The sequence below is a fragment of the Rhynchophorus ferrugineus genome, unplaced genomic scaffold, assembly GCF_030347505.1.
Source record: "Rhynchophorus ferrugineus isolate W39M unplaced genomic scaffold, kcgeb_rfMv2 rfM9, whole genome shotgun sequence".
In the NCBI taxonomy this organism is placed as follows: domain Eukaryota; kingdom Metazoa; phylum Arthropoda; class Insecta; order Coleoptera; family Curculionidae; genus Rhynchophorus; species Rhynchophorus ferrugineus.
The window spans coordinates 17703202-17723529 of NW_027472588.1; the positions used below are offsets into that span (position 1 = coordinate 17703202).

Sequence of the window (20328 nt, forward strand, 5' to 3'; positions counted from 1 at the left end):
ACTGTCAATATTCTGTTTGTCAATATTGAGTTGGACAATATTTCTAAAATAACAACAAACTATTTAAATTGAGTGATAGTATACATATTAATGAAGGCATATATATATATATATATATATATATATATATATATATATATATATATATATATATATATAGAGCAGAATCAAATACTAGAAAAGATTAAGAATAAGGTGATAAAAGAAAGGTTTCACCCAATGTGAAATGGTGGCCAATTTACACTTACCCATGCAACCGAACTTGATCTCTATAAAAATCCATTATGGCTTCAGGAATCAGTTCAACAACAATCTGATAAACCACGCTCAAGGAGTCAAGCACAAGAACAAGGACTAAAGACTAAGAACCTAGACTAAATAAGGACCAAGGACGAAGAAGATTGATTGAAGAATGTGTGGCCCAAAATTTTGTGCCAAACTGAAAACAAACTTGCTGAAATCTGGAATGAATCGAGAAATTACAAACAGTCTCAAAGCTACTGATATAGCGTAAATAAGAAATTTGTATTATCTTTGAACTCAATCCAAGTACGAACTATTGCTCCAAAATCAAAATTGAACGAAAACCGTGATGTATACCCGGCCATATATCGACACCAATAGTAAAATTTAACATTCATGACAAAAAGTTAATGCTATAATGTTTACGGTATATCTCATAATGTAATTGAAATGCATATTTCAACATAATGATCGATTGATCTTTCAAAACTATTACATGTTGCAATACTAATCAAGGAAACTGTGAAGTTTTTCAATAGGAGCTCGTATGGCACCTGCACGGGCTTCCAACTGTCATTTGTTTTGATCGATAATCTAGCCGAATAGCACTTCACTTACGAAGATGTTAAAAAATTAGCTGGTCTTAATTACTCTTAATGGGATAATGTATCAACAGTTTAAAAAAATGGATTTAGAACAACAAAACATTTCAGTTTTCTGAGCATTGCTTTAAAAAAATCCAACATTTATTTATTTATATATATATATATATATATATATATATATATATATATATATATATATATGTGTGTGTGTGTGTGTGTGTGTGTATGTATATAAGGGTTAACAACCACCGTCTTTATCCGGCCTCGGATAAAACGAGCCTTATTTTAAAAGAAATGCTCCTGTAATTGTTCTAGTTTCATTTATCTTGCACAATTCCCATTCGGTCGAGCAGGAAAAGTTTTCTGGTGCTCCTGAATGGGCACTTAAAACATTTGAAGAAAATAATTTTATTCGCCGACAAGAGATGGCCTCGCCTTTGTTGCCAGTAACACTCATTAAAACACGAGATTTTCCCTTTTATTTGTGCGGAACAAAATTAAAATCGTCCCTGGGTTATATCACTGTTTGACAACCTCAACATATTTTAATTTGTAACAATTTCCTTTTGAGTACTCAAGTTAAACACTATTAAAAAATACCATAGAAAAATATAATTGTATAAAATAATAAGTACAGCTAGCAACAGACATTTCGCAGATTAAGAATTTGTTAATTATTTTTTAACCATCAATTAATTACATACTTTCTTGATGAGCTTGATTATTATTTTTTGAAGATGACTTTTGATACTTGATAAATTGCCCGAAACATATTTAGAACCTACTCATCAATTTCGTGAACAAAAAAAAATCAAACCCAAACCAAAGCAAATCCAAAAAAATATGATACAATAACATTTTACTCAATTTGCAGTAATAAATTTAACTAACAAATGAACTGATTTACTATCAAAATATACTGTCAGCAGCGATACTGGAATGCTCCGAAAGTTTCTCATACATTCTGTGTTGCTACATTTGTGGTACGGATAACTGATCTGGAATTATTGAGGCCAATCGATTTGACAGTTGTTATCATTTTTTTACTTTACTGTTGTTATGTATTATTTTGTTTTAGGTTCTTCTATTGATATTAATCTCAATTTAAATTGTTTCTACTAAAATTACACAAGTATACATGGTTTTGGACATAAGCAACCAAAAGTTGTCTATAAGGTAAATTCTAATGCTGAATAAAAATCATCACACGAATCACCTGTATCCGTTATTTTTAATTGGTTCTAGTTTCCGAAATATTGAATAAATTAATTATTTTACTAATTTTGACATTTGTTGAATTGAAAAGTATAAATTAAAAATGAACCGAGTCTCTTATACTGATTGGGATATATTTCACTCATTACGGACCAACAGCAATCGCCCATCATGCTTTCGTTCCAAAATATTTGGTATCGCCTTTCAGTTTTCGCTATATCCTGGTGTAGCCGCTCTCGTTGCTCAGACAGCACTATGGGAAAAAATCAAGATGTGAATGCAGAAAATGTATTCTGAGCGACATTCGAGCTACAATATTGTGGTAATTCTTCAACAAATTGTCAGTTACGTTTTTGTGGTTACCGTGAAAGTTGTGAACAACACTTTGAATTCATACCCATGTTCCTACTCAAATTCAATCCAAATCTCTAATCAACTTACTCTGTTCACTTCGCAAAATTAAATTATTTTCTTCCATAACGAGTTGAGTTTCATTGCACCCTGGTCATGAAAACGAAATTCTTAAGACTTTTTTATATATACCTGGACAAATTGACACCAGACATTTTGAGACCAGGCATCACACAGGACAAAAAAACGAGAACATTTCAATCTAAAATATATTAAATTACATAAAGAATATTGTAACTGGACTGTATTTTATGATAAATTTTCATCAAGTTAGCACTTACAAAGATTTGTTCTGCAAGCGTTGCAAAACAGTTCTATTATCTACGGCTTGTCACTGTTTACTAGTCCAAACCAGAGTAATGCAAATATACATCTTTGAATGCATTCATTACAATTTTTCACATTTACTGAGCACATAACATCTACAAAGGTAACAAACATTTTCATATTACGAAGTACAATCACAGCACAAAAACTAGTTCCAAATAATGTTTAATACGTCTGCGTCAGCTGATGGCTTCTATAAAAACGCAATACTGCCACCATATGCAAACTAAAAATCTAAAACAAATTTTGTTCAAATCATCAAATTTAAAGTCGTTCTCATCTGCTGGGGTCCAAAGCTTGACCCGAATTTGTAAACTTGTGTTATAGTTATTCTAGTTGCCATCATTCTCTGTAGAAATGTAGTCAGTACAATTACCAAGAAATTAGCTAAAGAGTTATCATAAAAATACAATCCAATTAGAATATTTTTTATGTAATTCAATATATTTTAAATTTAAATGATCTGGTTTCAGGCTATCTTCAGTAGTACGTCATTGATTTGCAGTGGCATTAATTATTTTTTTATGTTTTAAAGTCGCCGTTTTACCAATGAGGGTATTGCGACGCACAACAAGGATGATTCCCATCGGCTCATTATCAAGTGTTTAGGATAACGAGGGTTCAGGTACCGAGGCTAGACGTGTCGGATGGTAGACCTGGTATAGTAGTCCTTATGGCGTCTATAACCATAAATATCAAGAGGACCTGAAATCGTGGAAGTTTTGGGAATTCCTTAACAGTCCGAAACGCACATGTTTTATCAGTGTGAGAAGTTCCTAGCTGGAGGAGTACTTCCCTCCGATATGCTCAGCAAATCGGGCTATAGAAAAGGGTTTCTTGGACCAGCCTTGTCCACCACCACCAAAGACCCGAGGGAGGAGCTTCAGCGATTAAACACTGTGCATCCGCAACAAGAAGACAGTCTGACAGTAATTTGAATGAATACGAAGGGAAAGAGTTGAGAAATAATAAGATTAAAGTTTTGCTGAGAGAGTGTTATCGAGAATGGAGAAGAAGAAACTATTGAATTGAATGAAGAGGAAAGAATTGAATGAGCATTAATTGAAGAAACATTAAATAAATCATTATTTTCGTTGAAGTATTATTGAAAGCATAGAATTCCTGTCTACATTAGCCAATCTACACCTTTCGTTAATAGTAAGTACATACGATTTAAATCATAATTCTTTTCCCATGAAGTATTGATTAATATCTTATATGTATTCTTTATTATCAATTAAATAACTCGTCTTAAATTAAATTACCCAAGGAAGAGAGAAAATAAATTGTATTTAATTTACAACTTTGTTTTCTCTCCCGCATCACAACAGAGGGTTTATGTGGACTGGACCTATTGTTTAACGTGGGCTCCCAACCACGGTCTTCGACATTGAACCTACCGACTGGCGACTGACCAACTTAGAAATCATCCCCGAAGACATGCGGCGTTACCCAGCGTGACTTCGATCATTTTTCTTATCAGATTTTACACTCTTGCCTAAGAAAATCACTAATATTATACAATCACAGACATACATTTACGACCATGGCCGAGCAGGATCCGAACCCGCGACTATCGCAACAGTAGGTGTACCGTCCTGTCGCCTTTACCACTGCGCCAACAAAGCCGGCCATAAATTATTTTTAACAAGCTATTAAAGTTCGTGGCGTGTTTAAACCTAATTTATTTAAAAATTAATTTTCTACATATATTTTTTCAATGAATGTTTCCAACATTTTAATGTACACAATTTGTTGTATAAATCAGAGGTATTAAAACCAGTCCAAACGTTATTGAATTATAAAAAGTATAACCGACCCGACTTTATTTTATGTATTTAGCACTTAACTAAACACTTAGCACTTAACTATAGTTAAAAACAGAGGCCGACTGATAAAACGATACTAAAAAATCAAAAATATAAATATAATAAATTTAATAATAAAAACTTGATATAGTATAAAACCTACAATAAATCAAAATATTCTTTTATTCATTGTCTTTTTGGGACGAATTAAAAGGTTCCCGGACAATAAAAGACGGCCAAAATAAAGCTCTATCTATCATCCTTAAAGTTCAACGAATGGTCATATTCGAAGATTTCCACACGAATAAAAGCAAAAAAACTATAAGGCTTTTTATAACGTCCATATCTCGAGCTATACGGAGATTAATAACTCTATTATTAGTTGGTGCTTCCAGGTTTTATTAGGAAGCTTTATAGAGATATTTCTCAGGTCGCTTTTTGTTGGTCGTCGCTTTTTCCCGTAGACCTTAAAGGAAAAAACAACTAAAACAAAGAACTAAATAAAAGAGACGGACTTGGACTAACGGTTTTTAGGAGATTAGTAAGGCGATCGATAGGTCTAATTTATTCATTTAAAAGTATCGATTTTAGATTTGGATCTCTAATGGGGAAAGGCTAATGAGTATAATAAATATGTCGTAATCCCCCTTAAAAGCAAGAAAAAAACGTATTAAGCACGTAAATAAATGAATGAGCAACATCATCACATATCGAGCATCAAATATACGTTACAAATTTTAGCCAATATGGTACACGATTTTTCCAATATTTTAAAATTATGCTCAATAGCTAAAAATATTACAGGAAAATGATCCATTATAGAGCACAGTTTTATCATGATATAACACTGGATTAAATACTGAATTGGATATATATATATATATATATATATATATATATATATATATATATATATATATATATATATATATTATTAAAGTATAACTCTAGATTAACAAATAAAGAAATAAATATATCTGGGAATAGACAGTAACGTAAATATGTTATAATATAATCAGGTCTTGCCCAGCATAGTTACTGGCATGACTGATGGGGTTTTTTCTTTGTCACATTTTACACTATTACCAATGACCAATTACAATTAGAAACGATCCCAAACATAAGCTTACAAACTCGCGATAATCTGAGCAGTAAGAGAATGTCCCTTTCACAATAATCGCGGCGGCTATCGAGACGGGAACTTGGATTTTGATCACCTATATTCTGGCATAAACATCACCCGCTTTCAACAAGACTATAGTACAAGTTAATCTACTAAATCTCCAAGTAAATCAACATGTTTAAGTGTAAATATCTCATAGTATATTGTGTAAGCAGGTGGAGAACATTTAGGACATTGTCCTGTTTGTGACTGAACTTGCGATATACCAGACTAAATAGAGAATAATATTTTTTCTGTAATGCTTTTTAGTTTAGCTAGGCTAACTTCCGATATAAATTGGAAACATAATCAATCACATATCTTCTTCAAGAGGAGTGAGGCTCCATTATATAGATGCATACAAAGTAACTAGTATTTAAGTTAGGGCTATTTCCAGAGACTGTGAATTATAAGCTTATTAAATGTGTGCAATGACGAAAGTTGCTTATCAAAATGATATCCAAGCCTTGGTTATGATATAAAGCTCAGGTGTAAGGATATCATTTTGTTGGTATATGTAGGAAGCATCTTTCTTAAATCTATTGATATATACAAAAATGTGATTTTCGTGTTTTCTCTTATAACGTGAGCCCCATATCTCTTTCTTAAAGAATCTCTATAAAACAAGTTGCTATTCCGCATAGAATAAGCTCATGGGGAAATTTTCTGGTATATAGCCCTAGAAAAAGGGCAATTTCTAACCTTAGCTATATTATTGAAAACCATGAAATAAATATGATGCGTGTTTGACCCTATCAATTTCTTTCAGCTCTAATGGGATTTAATTTCAATAACCATTATATGGTATTTATTAACCCATATTATTTCACGGTATTTTACAGTTATCAAAATTGTTAGATTTAGGTGTTTGTAACATTAGTAACTAGTATGTTCATATAGTCAATAAGGTATAATAAAAGATCACATTTAATGTGTAAGAATTATCTTTCTCTTTCTCATTTCCCAACCAGTGAAAATGCAATATGGGTTTTTATAATAAATTACAATCAAATTTCATAATTTAGCAACAATAACATAGCAGGAGCTAAATTCGGTATATCAAACCTCAATAACATAAAACTATACCAATACAGTACGTTTAGTGCTTAAATGTTTAGTAATTTAATCAGTCACAAGTCCTCAAACAACAATCTTTGTTTAGAATTGAAATAAATCCATTATAAATTATCATAACCACATCTATAATGTAATCTTCATCGAAAACCAAGTCTCAAGATGTTCTATTCTCATAAGTGAAATTGAGTGTTGAAAATATTGTTAAAATTGTACGATTTTAAATACTAAAATATTTTTGATGTTTAAATATTAGCACTTGAAAAAATACTAAATAAAGACTTGAATTTTTATATATATAGTATTTTTTAGAAAATATGAATAAATAAAGATATTTAGATTCGGAGCTTTCGCTTAGGTTACGTTTTGATTTGATTTCTACTCTCTGTCCCTACTTACAAAATTCTCGTTACCTATCTTGTGTCCTCCATGCTCTATAAGCATCCGCACCAACTGAATAATCTCCTTCCTATGTTTCCTTTCACTGGTTCAACATTAACGCCTTTTCTTATTTCTTTACTTTTCATCGTGTCCATCTTTATTACACATCTGACTCTTCTGGGGCTTGTATTTCTTGTACTTGAATATTACTTTTATTTCTCTTTGACACTACCCGCGTATGTAACCAAAAATTTGAATTTGTCTGTAAATTGCTTTGTACATTTCCATTTTAATTTTACTTAATATTTCCTTTTTCTACATATATTTTAAAGTCTCCTTTTACCAACTATGGATTTATCTGGACTGGGCCTAAAGCTTAACGTGGGCTCCGAATCATGGTCCTCAGCAATAAGCCTACCGACTAACGAGTGACTAACTTTAGAAATCATGCCAGACAGCATCCGGTCTTACCCAGCCTGGTTACTGGAGTGACTGGGATCATTTTCCTTGTCGGATTTTACACTCTTGCCTAGAATATTCACAAATTTTAAACAATCACAAACATAAATTTACGACCATGCCCCAGCAGGATTCAAACCCGCGGCTATCGCAACAGTAGGACTGTCTCATCGCCTTTACCACTGCGCCACCAAGCCGGCTTATTTCCTTTTTATTCATAAATTTGCTATTTTATAAAAGTATAAATTCATTTTAAATTCTGGTATTCATTTCCATCTCCTGATCTCTATTACAGATACTTGAATGTATTTACTTGCCCTATTTTAACACCTTCAATTTTGATATTTACTGCTATTACTATTTACTGATATTTTTATATTTACTGACTTTCGCTTTGTTTTATTCACCGTGACTTTTATTTTGCTTTTATTCATTATCATATATAGGCAAAAGCTGTTATCGATATTTCGATTTTTCTATATTTTATACCCAATATATAGTCATGTTTTGTCTATTTGACAGTTCTTTATTAATTTATCCATTAATATTATAATGACTGGGTTTAAACTTCCTTCTTATATTAGGCCCGATTGGGTTTTGAAAGATTTTATTTTCATTTTATCTGCAATAGCGGCATTGGCATATATTGGTATTTATCGCGTATGTTCCTTGAATTATTCTTATAATTTTATTACTTATACCTGTTTGTAGTATGTTTGTATATGAGACATAGTGTTTCTCTTCTTACTCTGTCAAATGCCTTTTCCAAATCAATAAAAGGTAGATATATAGTCCTGAGACAGAGTGATGAGAGTGGAAACAACTAAAGGTATGCACATAATTAATTGAATATAACTATAGAAAATGGTAATGTCGGGCGTGAAAGATTTGTGTACACAGATATGATTGTAATTGTTCAAAACTAAACATAAGCATTATGTTAGAACGTATGAGTAGAGAATGAATACTAACGGTTTTGCAGATATGACAAATTCATTAGACAGAATTCAGTGATTAATTTTATCAAGAATGGTGTACACAGGTAGCAGCAGAAGAAATAAAAATACAGTGATACCAAGATGACTTGCCAAGTAAACACATCATCGAAGGAAACAAGAACTAAACGTAAAAAGTAAATGTGATCTCGAATGAAATTAAAATACGTTTGTCAGTTATACATTTGTTAATTAGGTGGATTAGGCCTCCAGGGGAATAACACTACATAAAAAATGCGCCTAGAAACTCTACCTCATAGATGGTGTGGAAAATAGTTCAAGGTAAACAAAACAAATCTAAGCCGCAACCTATTATAACTGTGTTCTTAATTGTAGTTTTAGGTCCTTCGATAATATATATATATATATATATATATATATATATATATATATATATTATATATACTATAATGTTAAAATAAATTATATTTGGAACATATTTGTTCAATTGTTCTATTTAGATTAGAATTTTCTTGTATGTCAAAGCCAAACTGAATTAAAACTTAGCAATAATGAATTTTACTGTTTACTCCCATCGACTGTTTAGTAATCAATGTGGATATAAGTTCGTTCGATTCATACGGTTTAATTTCTTATTCTCAATTATATCCTGAATTTTATGCAGTAAAAAATTACAAATGATTAAAACAATATTCAAACCCATGACAGATTTTGTTACAAAACATTTTGTATAGCAAACTATAGTATTCATACATAAGTTACCTCTAACCTGGTAAAATGGTAAAGTCAAACTGTATTAAATTTCCTGAAAAAATATTGGTTCATATAATGTGGCCCAGTTCGTCAACCAATGCACCTGGCATAAATCGAAAAATAATTGCTATTACTATTGAAAAACATTACTTAAAATAAATTTAAATATCATATAGTTTAAATACGTGTATGTTTATAATTATTTGCGCTCTTGCATGTTTTTATTACAAGCAAAACAATATATTGAAATAACACGTCTAAATAAATTTGTGCGAAAATATTTATTTATATTGCAGTATTCATACAAATTAATTACACCTTTATGCAACAAATAAAAAATTGTTTGTTTTACAAGCACAAAAAAAAACAATATTCGCAAATTTACTGTGGGCATAAACTTGTCGAGTTTTTTTTCCTTCACAAAGCGAGTTAAATTAGATTTTTTTTATTTTAAAGCAGTGTCGGGTCCCTGAGCGAGGAACGTGAACAGAGCGCTGCATTTTAACGCTGGTTTGTTGTTCTTTATGTAAAATTTAAATCGCTTTTATTTACGTGACACGACGTTCTGAAACTTGAAAAGGCTTCGTCTTCGTTAGAGGAGCATGAATTAATGGTAAGGGGCGCTTCTTCTTTCCGGAAAAAGGAGTAAATTGGACTAGTTAAGAGTATCAAGAAATTTTATGGGTTTGCAACTAAGTTTTGTTTTGAACACAAAATAAAATTTAAACGTACTGAAAATGGTGTCCCACAACTTTTCACAACTTATACAAAAACTATACATATTATCACTATTTTTGATGTTCTGGCACATCTTTTCTATTTAAAGTTTAGTTTTTAGATGCTGCGCATATAAAACAGCTATATGTCAACTAACTTTTTTTGAAAGAACTTCTTAAGGACATAACACATAAGAGTTGATAATTTGAAAAAAGTCGATCAAATTTCTAGACAAGAATATCTTGATACTTTTAAAAATTCATTTATATCGTGTTTATATAAATTATTACATATGATATTTCCAGAAAATCTTAATTTATAATTTATTTTCATAATTTTCGATTAGTTTTTTTCAGTCATCTCAGTAATTGACCAATTCATCTCGGCATGATATAGCAGAGAAATTGGTTTTTATTGGTCCCGAGGACTTTCTGTAATGCTTAAAAATTACTTCTTAAGTTTGATAATCTCGTGCAAGTCAAAATTCTCGCTAGACCAGGAAATCAGAAGAGTGACTATTTATGACAGAAAACATCAAATGTACATTACATTAACCATCAGAGCAATTGAAAATAAACTACAATAAACCCTATTATCTCCTTCCACTAGAAAACATCTTGAATCGATAAGTCCTACATAAGTAACATCGACAATTAGTAACAGAAATTGTGTATACGCCAAAAACTCCACCTAAGGTCAACTAGAACAACTATAAGCAGATTTAATTGATTGATGCATAAAAAAGCAGTGAATTAATAATTTTTTTAAAAAAGAAAAAACACTGTGAAAGAAAGCTAAAAAAGAAAAATATTAAAAGCAATTAATAAAATAACATATTTTACAAAAAAAATAAATGAGTTAAAAGTGACTTAGATTATTATGCGGAGTATATTAATATTTTGTTTTAAACTATTTTACTCATGCTTATAATTATTTTCCAACAAATAGCAACATTGCTAGTGGAAACACTGGTTTTCAAAGTAAAAAGGTAGGTATTAAGAACATCTGACTAATTATTGTTAATAACAATATTTATTGTAAGTTTCGGTTGCTTTCCAATATATTTTACAAGTTCAACAAAATGTATGTACGGGAATGACTACAAGCACTATCAATTGCATCATATTTGAATTTATAGGATACTTCGTTCCGATTTTGTAATAGATTTTTTGCTGGCCTCCTTGTGCATATCATATTTAAATATTCAGTAAGAATATAAACACCTACTGTTCAGCACTCATCGTAATTCGTTATAATAATTTTATCTGAACTTTCTTGTGTCATGTCATTTAGCGCATACCAGGTCGCGGATACTTGCCCTGGAGTGACCGGGTTATGTGGGACTGCCTCTGGGCTTACCAATACACTAAACGGAAACTGCCTCACAGTTAACTCCTTTGGATCCCTACAGCTACTGCATTAAGTTTGGGGATATGGCACCCACCAACCCGGCAGCTGAAACAGATAGTAAAACTAACTATTAATTAGATTCGCGAACTTGAGATATCACACAACTGGAAGCTGTCACATGGGGGAAAAAGTTATGACTGCAGCGACGGATGAGGTCGTTTCAACGTGGAAAGGGGTAGGTTAGCGGTAACGGTGCTAAGCTCCCGGCATGTCCACCAGCCCGCGAATAAGCACCTTTTCAGAAGAACTTGAGCTGAGTTGTTGTTTGTGGAATGATTGAGATATGAAGTTCTTGCTTTCTGGAGTGTCAGTTTTCCTATGAATTTAATTTTTTCCGACAAACCATGGAGCGTTTAAGATTCTCCTGAGGAGCTCATTTTGGAAAACTTGAAGCCGTTTCACCTGATTGGGTGTAACAAAATTGAAGTAGACATTAGGTCTGTAGAGGGATACACATCGAATTAGCATCTTATAAAATAAGCATTCGATGGAGATGATAAGTCTGCTGGAAGAATAGATCAGAGAAGATAGCATGTTTGCTATCCCCGAACCTTTGTCGATTGATTTCTGGATTTAGGAATGCCAGCCGAACCTTCGTTCGAAGTGGAGACCTAGGTACGTAACGTTATCGAGTCATGGAATTATTGCGGTGTCGATATTAAGTTGAGAGACGCGCAGTGCGTAACGCTTCTTATGGAATCTCCAGAATTTGAGCCACTTATATCGTTTAGTATTTCTTGCAAAAATAATATCTATACATATCCCCGGATTCTCAACTGATTCGTTGTTATAAGGTATTCTTTCGACGCTTTTAAGCCTTTTAAATCAGTATGTTAATCCATATCTTGATATTATTCAGGTTTCTAAGTAAATACATTATGTTGTTCAATACAATAATTGTTCAAAGTCCAATAACCAAATAAAAATTTTCAAGGGTCCATATTTAATATCTACTGCTATTAGCTTGTTTATTTTTGGGATTTTGAGTAAACATCGGAAAGGAAAACAAGTTAGGTATCATGGTTATTTATATCTCTTTTTTAGTTAGGCAAAAAGGAAAAATATAGCACAAGCTTATCGAGAATTTTTTGATGTTTATATGGATAAGTGCCTAAGTGAATGTCAGCATCAGAATTAGTTTACTCGTATTCTTTTCGCAAATGTCAATGTTAAATATGATCCTCTCCCTAACCGGCCAATCGAAAACATCAATAAAATTCTCAACATATAAAGGAACTACACATTTTACCTCAGGACAGTGCAGTTAAGCTGAACAAATAACTTTAAATAATTTATGTACTTAGATTCCACATGAATTAATAATGAGAAATAGAAAAAATTAAGAACTAAGCGGTCAGAATTTAATAAGATAGACGATGATTATAAATTGGCTGAGCAGTTTTAATATAAAAAGCATACAAGGTTCTCTTAATGATGTAAGGCTGACCTCAAAAGAAGCTTATTAAGATCACTTGGTTCACTTTTTGTCAATAATTTCAAGTTCTACAGTGGCGGAAGTATTTTTAACCGGACAACTCGCAAAAGGCCATCCTGTATAACGGCACGTATATCACTGAATAGTGTTTGAAATTCATATAAATAAATCCTTTAAAAAACAGTAAAGACCAAGATTACTTTTACCTGAAGCCGTTATATATACGCATTACTTCTTCATAAAAATTTAATTACCCATTTAGTTTAGTTTTTCCTCGACTGTGAAATATGGTCTATTCGTGACTAACCGAATATAATCCTAATTTAGGGAAGGGAAACAGAATGTTATTAATCTATTGTCGTTTAACGGTTACAGGCCCTTTCTAGTTTGGAGCGTAATAATATGTAAATTACCTTTCATACGTGAAAAAATGTTTAAATTATATAGTATGACAACGACCTAAAACCTTATATAAGTATGCATTTAAACCACAATCTTGATAAAATATTGCACGCGCTACATTGCTATTAGCTCCTTCTAACTAATTAATTAAATCTACTAATTAACGACCCAACAGCCTCTCAGATTTTTAGGATCGAGGTTTACATAATTGCAAAAATATTTTACAATTATACACTAGATCTTAATAAAACTATACAGGCAACGTATCAACAGGCAACAGGTGACAGGGCTCCATGTCAAAACAATGACAACCTGAGATCCACTCCATCCGGTACCAATAATTTGATTTAAATTAGTTTTTTAACAATAAAAAGAGAACAAATTTTAACGAGAAAACCGAGGGATAAGTTATTTTCAAAAATATATATACATGCACTTTTATATATTTGCAATACAAGGTGTGTGGTATTATGTATATCCAACATGTATAAATTAAATTTTTCTGACACTATCGGCTAGTCGAAATCCGAGACTATTGTCGGGTTTAGGTATGGATCTCTTTATGCTTCAAAGGGGCAATGACTTAATTTCGATGTAAATGATATGTTTTAAAGAAACATTGATACATTTAAAGATACGAGATTATCAGATTTGAATTAACGACTAATATGCGCTGACTGAATAAAATATTTTAATATTTATATTTTCCTACTATAATTATTTATTAACTTAATATTTTAACAAAATGTATTCTATATATAATGTAGTAATTTCAAATTCTCGTCCGTAATAGTCAATTTAAATAATTAATTTTGTGGCAGAAAATGCTTAATATTTTATTATTAAAAATTTTATTATTGTTATTGTTAAAAATTGGCAATATTCTTAGTTTCATAAGCATACTTGTTTCGAAGAAATTATATTGTAGAATCTTATTTTGTAATAATCCTATTCTGAATTATTAATTTCATTTTATTATATGAATGCAAAAAGTTACCACTGACATTTTTATCAAATTTTTTAAGCAATTAAGAGATTTTACATTATATGTGTATATTTTATATGTCATATCATTCATTTGATATTATATGTGTATAGTTTATATCATGTCGATTATAATTAAAATTCTTATATATTAAATATCTTAAAATTATATAATATTTAATGACAGTTAATTTTCACCAATTAAGAAAAATGAAGAAAAAAAAAACAGGCAAATAACAATAACTATGCATTATAAGCACTTAATTTTTGTCTTAAAAAATATGATTGAAATGCGTTGAAAGAATATGGTAAAAAGTTACCACTGACCTTAATAACATTAATATATAGTATAAAATATGATATATTTAGTAATAAAATATTATAGTGCAGTTAGTCGATAGTATAAATAATATATTATTATATATGCCTAATAAAGTATGGCAATAATGAATTATAATTTGTATATAATTATGAAGGCTTAACAAACATTACAATCTATTGTTTTCTGGTAATGTAAATTAATCGCTGGTCGTTAATTAGTTGTAAATATTTCTAGTAGAATAAAACAAAGACTACTTATGGTCTAAAACTTAAGCTTGATATCTAACTGTATTTCAGTCAAGAGTCAAAGGATCTTATCTCGCCATTTAAAATTAATCAACAAATTAGAGGTTACTAATATTTTAACGTACGGTAAGTTAAAGGTTTTTCTCCTTGTCAATTGCTTGTTTTTTAATTTTTGCTAATAGCCTAATATAAAAATTTACAAATATACATAACTGTAATTACTATATGAACCCAAAAACATTTCACGGCATTGTACAGAAATATATTAAAATATATGTTTATGAAAAAAATTAGCTCATCGGCTAATAAACAGAGTAATATATAATATAAAAAAAATCAAAAAACGTTGGTATGTTTTCTCGTGCTGTTAAATGACTTTTAAAAAATATTGCGTAGGTATTACTGAATTTTAAAAAGTAACAATATATATATTAGTAAATAAATAAATGCATGTAACGTAAAATTCGTTAAAATATATTCTTACTTGCGTTTAAGTTATTCAACACATATAAAGGACCGTAGTAGAATTTTGCTTACACTTCTAAATTCGAACATTTTACTACAGACCTATAATGATGTGAACTTAAAAAATGAACAACTAACAATAATAGAATTAATATTTAAGGCGGTTTATATTGTCAACCAATAATTTAATTTAGATAGAAGAATTTAGACACACATTTAGATATATATAAATAACATAAAAATAAATAACACTGAAAGGTTATATAATATATTATAACAATTACTAAATATTGTAAGAGAAATACCTTGACATATTTGTGTTAAAATATTTTAATCAATTAAATAGTTAAGAATGAATATATTCTTAATCCTTAATTATGATATAATTAAATCCAAATAATATATAAAGGTTTTTATTGACATTATCAGATTCTAAATTCATAGTTTATTTAATTAAAAACTTGTTTTATATGCTACTTTCATATTCACTTCAAAAATAAATATGCTCTAAAATTAATTTACTAATTGTATATAACAGTTACATACTTATAGGTTTTCATACTGGAGTATTCGTTTTCGTTTCTGTTTTATTTTCAGTTTGCATTTACCATATCATAAAATAGTGTATATTCAAAAATTGTAAGTATGGAAATTACTATTATAAGCTGGCAATCTGGATGCCAACTATGTTAATTTATTCTATTTTATATGCCACTTAAATTAAATGATCACTATTAATAAGATATAATATTACATAATAACATTATAATAAAGTTCAAAATAACATAAAATAAAATTCAACATAATGGGTTTTATCAATATTCATTTCTATAGAGAATGATAGAAATCAATAATACCGAACAATTGGCTCCTTATGTTATGAGGCTTTCATAATTATTTTATGAAACTAATATTCAAATGTAAGCTATGACTAATAACCGAGCCGAACTATTTTCGCGCGATGTTGTCTCCTATATCGGAGCTCATCTTGTATGGAGTCTATATATTTTTGGTTGGCCCCCTTACGGTCAATTCTCGAACCTAAATCTGTGTATAAATGTTAAACTCTTAACAAAGCAAGCCCCGGCAAAATTTTTGGCATTACGCGTTTTGGACCGTATATACTCCGAATCACTAAAAAAAACGGGGATTACAACCGGGGCTCCAATTTCGGACCTCACCTTGTACGTTGGACCTCGGGTTGTACATAGTTCATCAAAGACGGATCTCACCTTGTATTACATATTTCCAAATTCCAAATTTCGCAGGCAAATCTCCAAGTTGTTCCCATCTACAAAATGATTTTGAATGACCGTAAATTGAAATTGAATGAAATAGCAGACACTCCAAAGATATCAACAGAATGTGTACATCATATCATTCACGAATATTTGGGTCTTAGAAAGTTCTGTGCAAAGTGTGTGCCGCACGAGCTCACTTTTGACCAAAAACAACGACGAGTTGATGATTCGGAGCAGTGTTTGAAGATGATTAAGCGTAATAAATCCGAGTTTTTGCATCAATATGTGACAATGAATGAAATATGGCTCCATCGTTTCACTTCGAAGACCAATTGACAGTCATCCGAATGGAAAGCACGCGAGGAAACCGTCCCAAAGCGAGGGAACACGCAACAGTCGGTTGGAAAGGTTATGGCGTCTGTATTTTGGGATTTGCATGGAATAATTTTCATTGACTACCTTGAAAAAGGAAGAAGCATCAACAGCGATTATTGCAAAGCGTTATTGGACCGTTTGAAGAACGAAATCGCCAAAAAACGGCCGCATTTGAAAAAAAAGAAACTGTTGCTTCACCAAGACAACACACTATGTCACAAGTCAGTGAAAACGATGGCAAAAGTCCATGAATTGGGCTTCGATTTACTTCCTTATCCACCGTATTCTGGCCCTCAACGACTATTTCATGTTCTCAGATCTCAAAAGAATGCTCACTTTGAAGAAATTTTTGTCGAATGAAGAGGTGATCGCCGAAAGCAAGGGACAAACCGTACTACAAAAATGGTATCGAAAAAGTTGAATCGAAAAGTTGAAGGGAATTATGTTGAATAAAAAAATTATTTTGCCAAAAAAAAAATGTGTTTTACTATGGTAGGCTGGGAACTTTTCAATTGACCTGTTATATAACAATATAATCCGCAAATAGATGAACTTGGATTTGTTGCGGTATCTTCTTATTAATAGAATTGAACGCTACGAGGAACAGAGTAGGACGATCTCGATCCTTGTGGGCCACTATTTTCTTGGGGATATGAGGATGATAATACACCATTGAATCTAACCCTAAATTCCCGGTCTCATAGGAAGAAGGGTATAAATCATTATAACAATGCGAAATGCTTCACAATTTTGCATGTTATCCTTGTGTTGGAACCATATTAATATTCTCTGTACCGTTCCAATTTTAGTATATTTATCGCTGAAGCGAGTACGATTAGCTCCTCTTAATGCTGAATGTGTAATAATTGTACGTAATTGTCAGTATTGTTATTTAACTAAACTTTACAATCTTTCACAAATACGATATTGTTTATGATTATAAGATACTTCATATTTTTTGTTAATTTCTCACGCTCAATATATAATTACTTTCAAAAAATTCCATTTATTTGCTATTAGACCATTGGCTATCTTTAATGAAACTTTTTTAGAAAACAATCTCATTCATCAAGATTCATTGCTTTCTATAATATACTATATATGCTCAAACTTTCACTGCTAGTGTTTTTTAATTCCATATTGATATGATATTAAGACCAATTCCAGTTCATATTTATTTGTATTTTTTCTCTTTTTATATTTTTATATTGTTCCCAAAAGAATGGATATGGCAGAGCAATATGCCAATTTTCGAATTTGATTTCATATTTTAAAAGTTTGAATTTTGATTTCAATAGCAAAGAATTGCTTAGAGGACCAAAAGACTTCGAAGATCATTAACTGCAAGACCTATTGGCTCAAAAACTTTTTCTGTACATGTACGTGCTATTGGAAAGATCTAAAAGAAGTGAAAGTTGCTACAACACGAATTAACTCAAAATTACATATTTCACTGTTTCTACTGCGTGGATTAAATGCTTGCCTAAAAAAAGTGAATTCATCCACATCAACAAGGAAGCGGACTCATATTCATGATCATAAAATCCTGCTGTGCCATGGGATCAGCAGGTGTAATATATTACGAGCTGCTAAAATGGAATTAAACTGTTACTGCAAATTGAATGACCTATTGTTACAGGAATACTCTTAATAGCGAGCAATAAACACAAGGTCCTCTTTTTACCTCGCGTTGCAAGAATTGTGAAGGATACAATTGATTAATTGTGACGACTCAATTGAAATGGGAAGTTTGGATTACCACTTGTTCAGAACAGCATACCATATACAAATATGGATGATGACTCTTCATTCAAGACGATGTGGCCATATTATCAAGATGAAAAAAACTATAGAAGATTAATTCAAATCTCATAATGCATTAAACTTTTATTATTACTCCAACCTTTTGGAACATGTTGATGCAAAAATTGAGGAAAAAATTATTTCTAGAAGGAAGACGTAATTTTTCATCAATATGCTTATAAAGCTGAAGAAATATCAACAAAATCAATAAACTAAAGTACGGATTATTTCAATATATAGCATATTTGCCAATCATATATTATATTTTTCAATAAGTCTACGAAATAAGACGTAAAAATCTGAAAAAAGTAATTCAAAATTAAATACTAAGCCTTAATAAAAAAATATATTTAAATAGGAAATATGCTTTAAACATGCCATAAAAAACGAATCTGCGTCCTTATATAATGTAATTTTTCAATCCAGGATATTTCAACGTAAGACACAAGTTGGGGAGGCGATAAATCTCTTCAATGAACACTTTCGCTCCGCATATCCCCCCACCCCCATCTGCAGCGCATTACATTTTATTAAATAACGAAACATCAGATAGTAGCGGGAAAAAGGAATAATGTAACGTACCAGAGATGTTTTTCCTCCGATATGGAAACGCAGTCCTGTCTGGAGGGTAGAAAAAAGTCGAGCCTGTAATATCAATATTATTTATCATCGAGACTGGATGGTTTCTTTCCTGGAAACTTATTGAAAAAATGACGGGGAAGACAGTTTCCGTTTTCAATACGCGAAACGGAGACCGTACCATTTACATTCTCATTTGGTTCGGAAGCTTGGAAACAAATATTAAGGGAGAACTTGCTCGTTTGCTTTTTGACAGTTTGCATATAAATTGTTTTAAAAGAACGTATACATTCGTATAAAAAATGAAATATTTCTAATGCCTATCGAACACTTTCCACTCCAACTTCTGGAGAAAGTTGTTTTCCTTATTCGCTTCCCTTATGACAGCAAGACTATAGTTAGATCTATGAAAACTAACGCCTTTAAAATATAATTACAAATTAGTAGCTTAGCGGTAACCGATTTTCTTATATTCGCATTTCTTTATTTCATATTCACATTTTTCCAAAAATGTATCCTGGGAAGTATTGTAGGTGCACCAAGATACTATAGAAGCGATTGCTTATACAGAGACTTTCAGATACCGACTGTCATTCCCACACCGAAAATCAAGAGAATCGCAAGGAGCTATGACAAGAGACTTTTCATGTCAACATCTAGGTAATAAAATTCTTGAAAACACCAAAAAAAAGGCCGCAAACTCAAAATAATCAAACCATTTGATCTTGTGTAGAGTAGTATAGTGAGATTCATTTAATATAAATAATAAAATAGTTAATACATAAACACTATTAAAGACTAAGATAGTCGCCGATGGGTCCTTTTGGATATATACATAGATTTAAATTGTTTTATAGATAATATTATAATTTTAGGTTACTCGGTAAACATAATCAATTTTGCCTCAGAGTGCCTTGGTATCATTCCTGTATCTGCCCTATACTGCTGTATCTTCT

General features: G+C 31.1%; 1 protein-coding gene and 1 non-coding gene across 2 annotated transcripts in view; both read right to left on the minus strand.

The window, feature by feature from the left end:
• Window positions 1-20328, minus strand: part of LOC143202112 (uncharacterized) — a 506901-nt gene that overhangs the window by 472269 nt on the left and 14304 nt on the right. The gene's annotated exons all lie outside the window — the stretch shown is intronic.
• LOC143203283 (U6 spliceosomal RNA) lies at window positions 17717-17820 on the minus strand. The gene has a single exon (XR_013007307.1). It is a non-coding gene; the product is annotated as a U6 spliceosomal RNA (small nuclear RNA).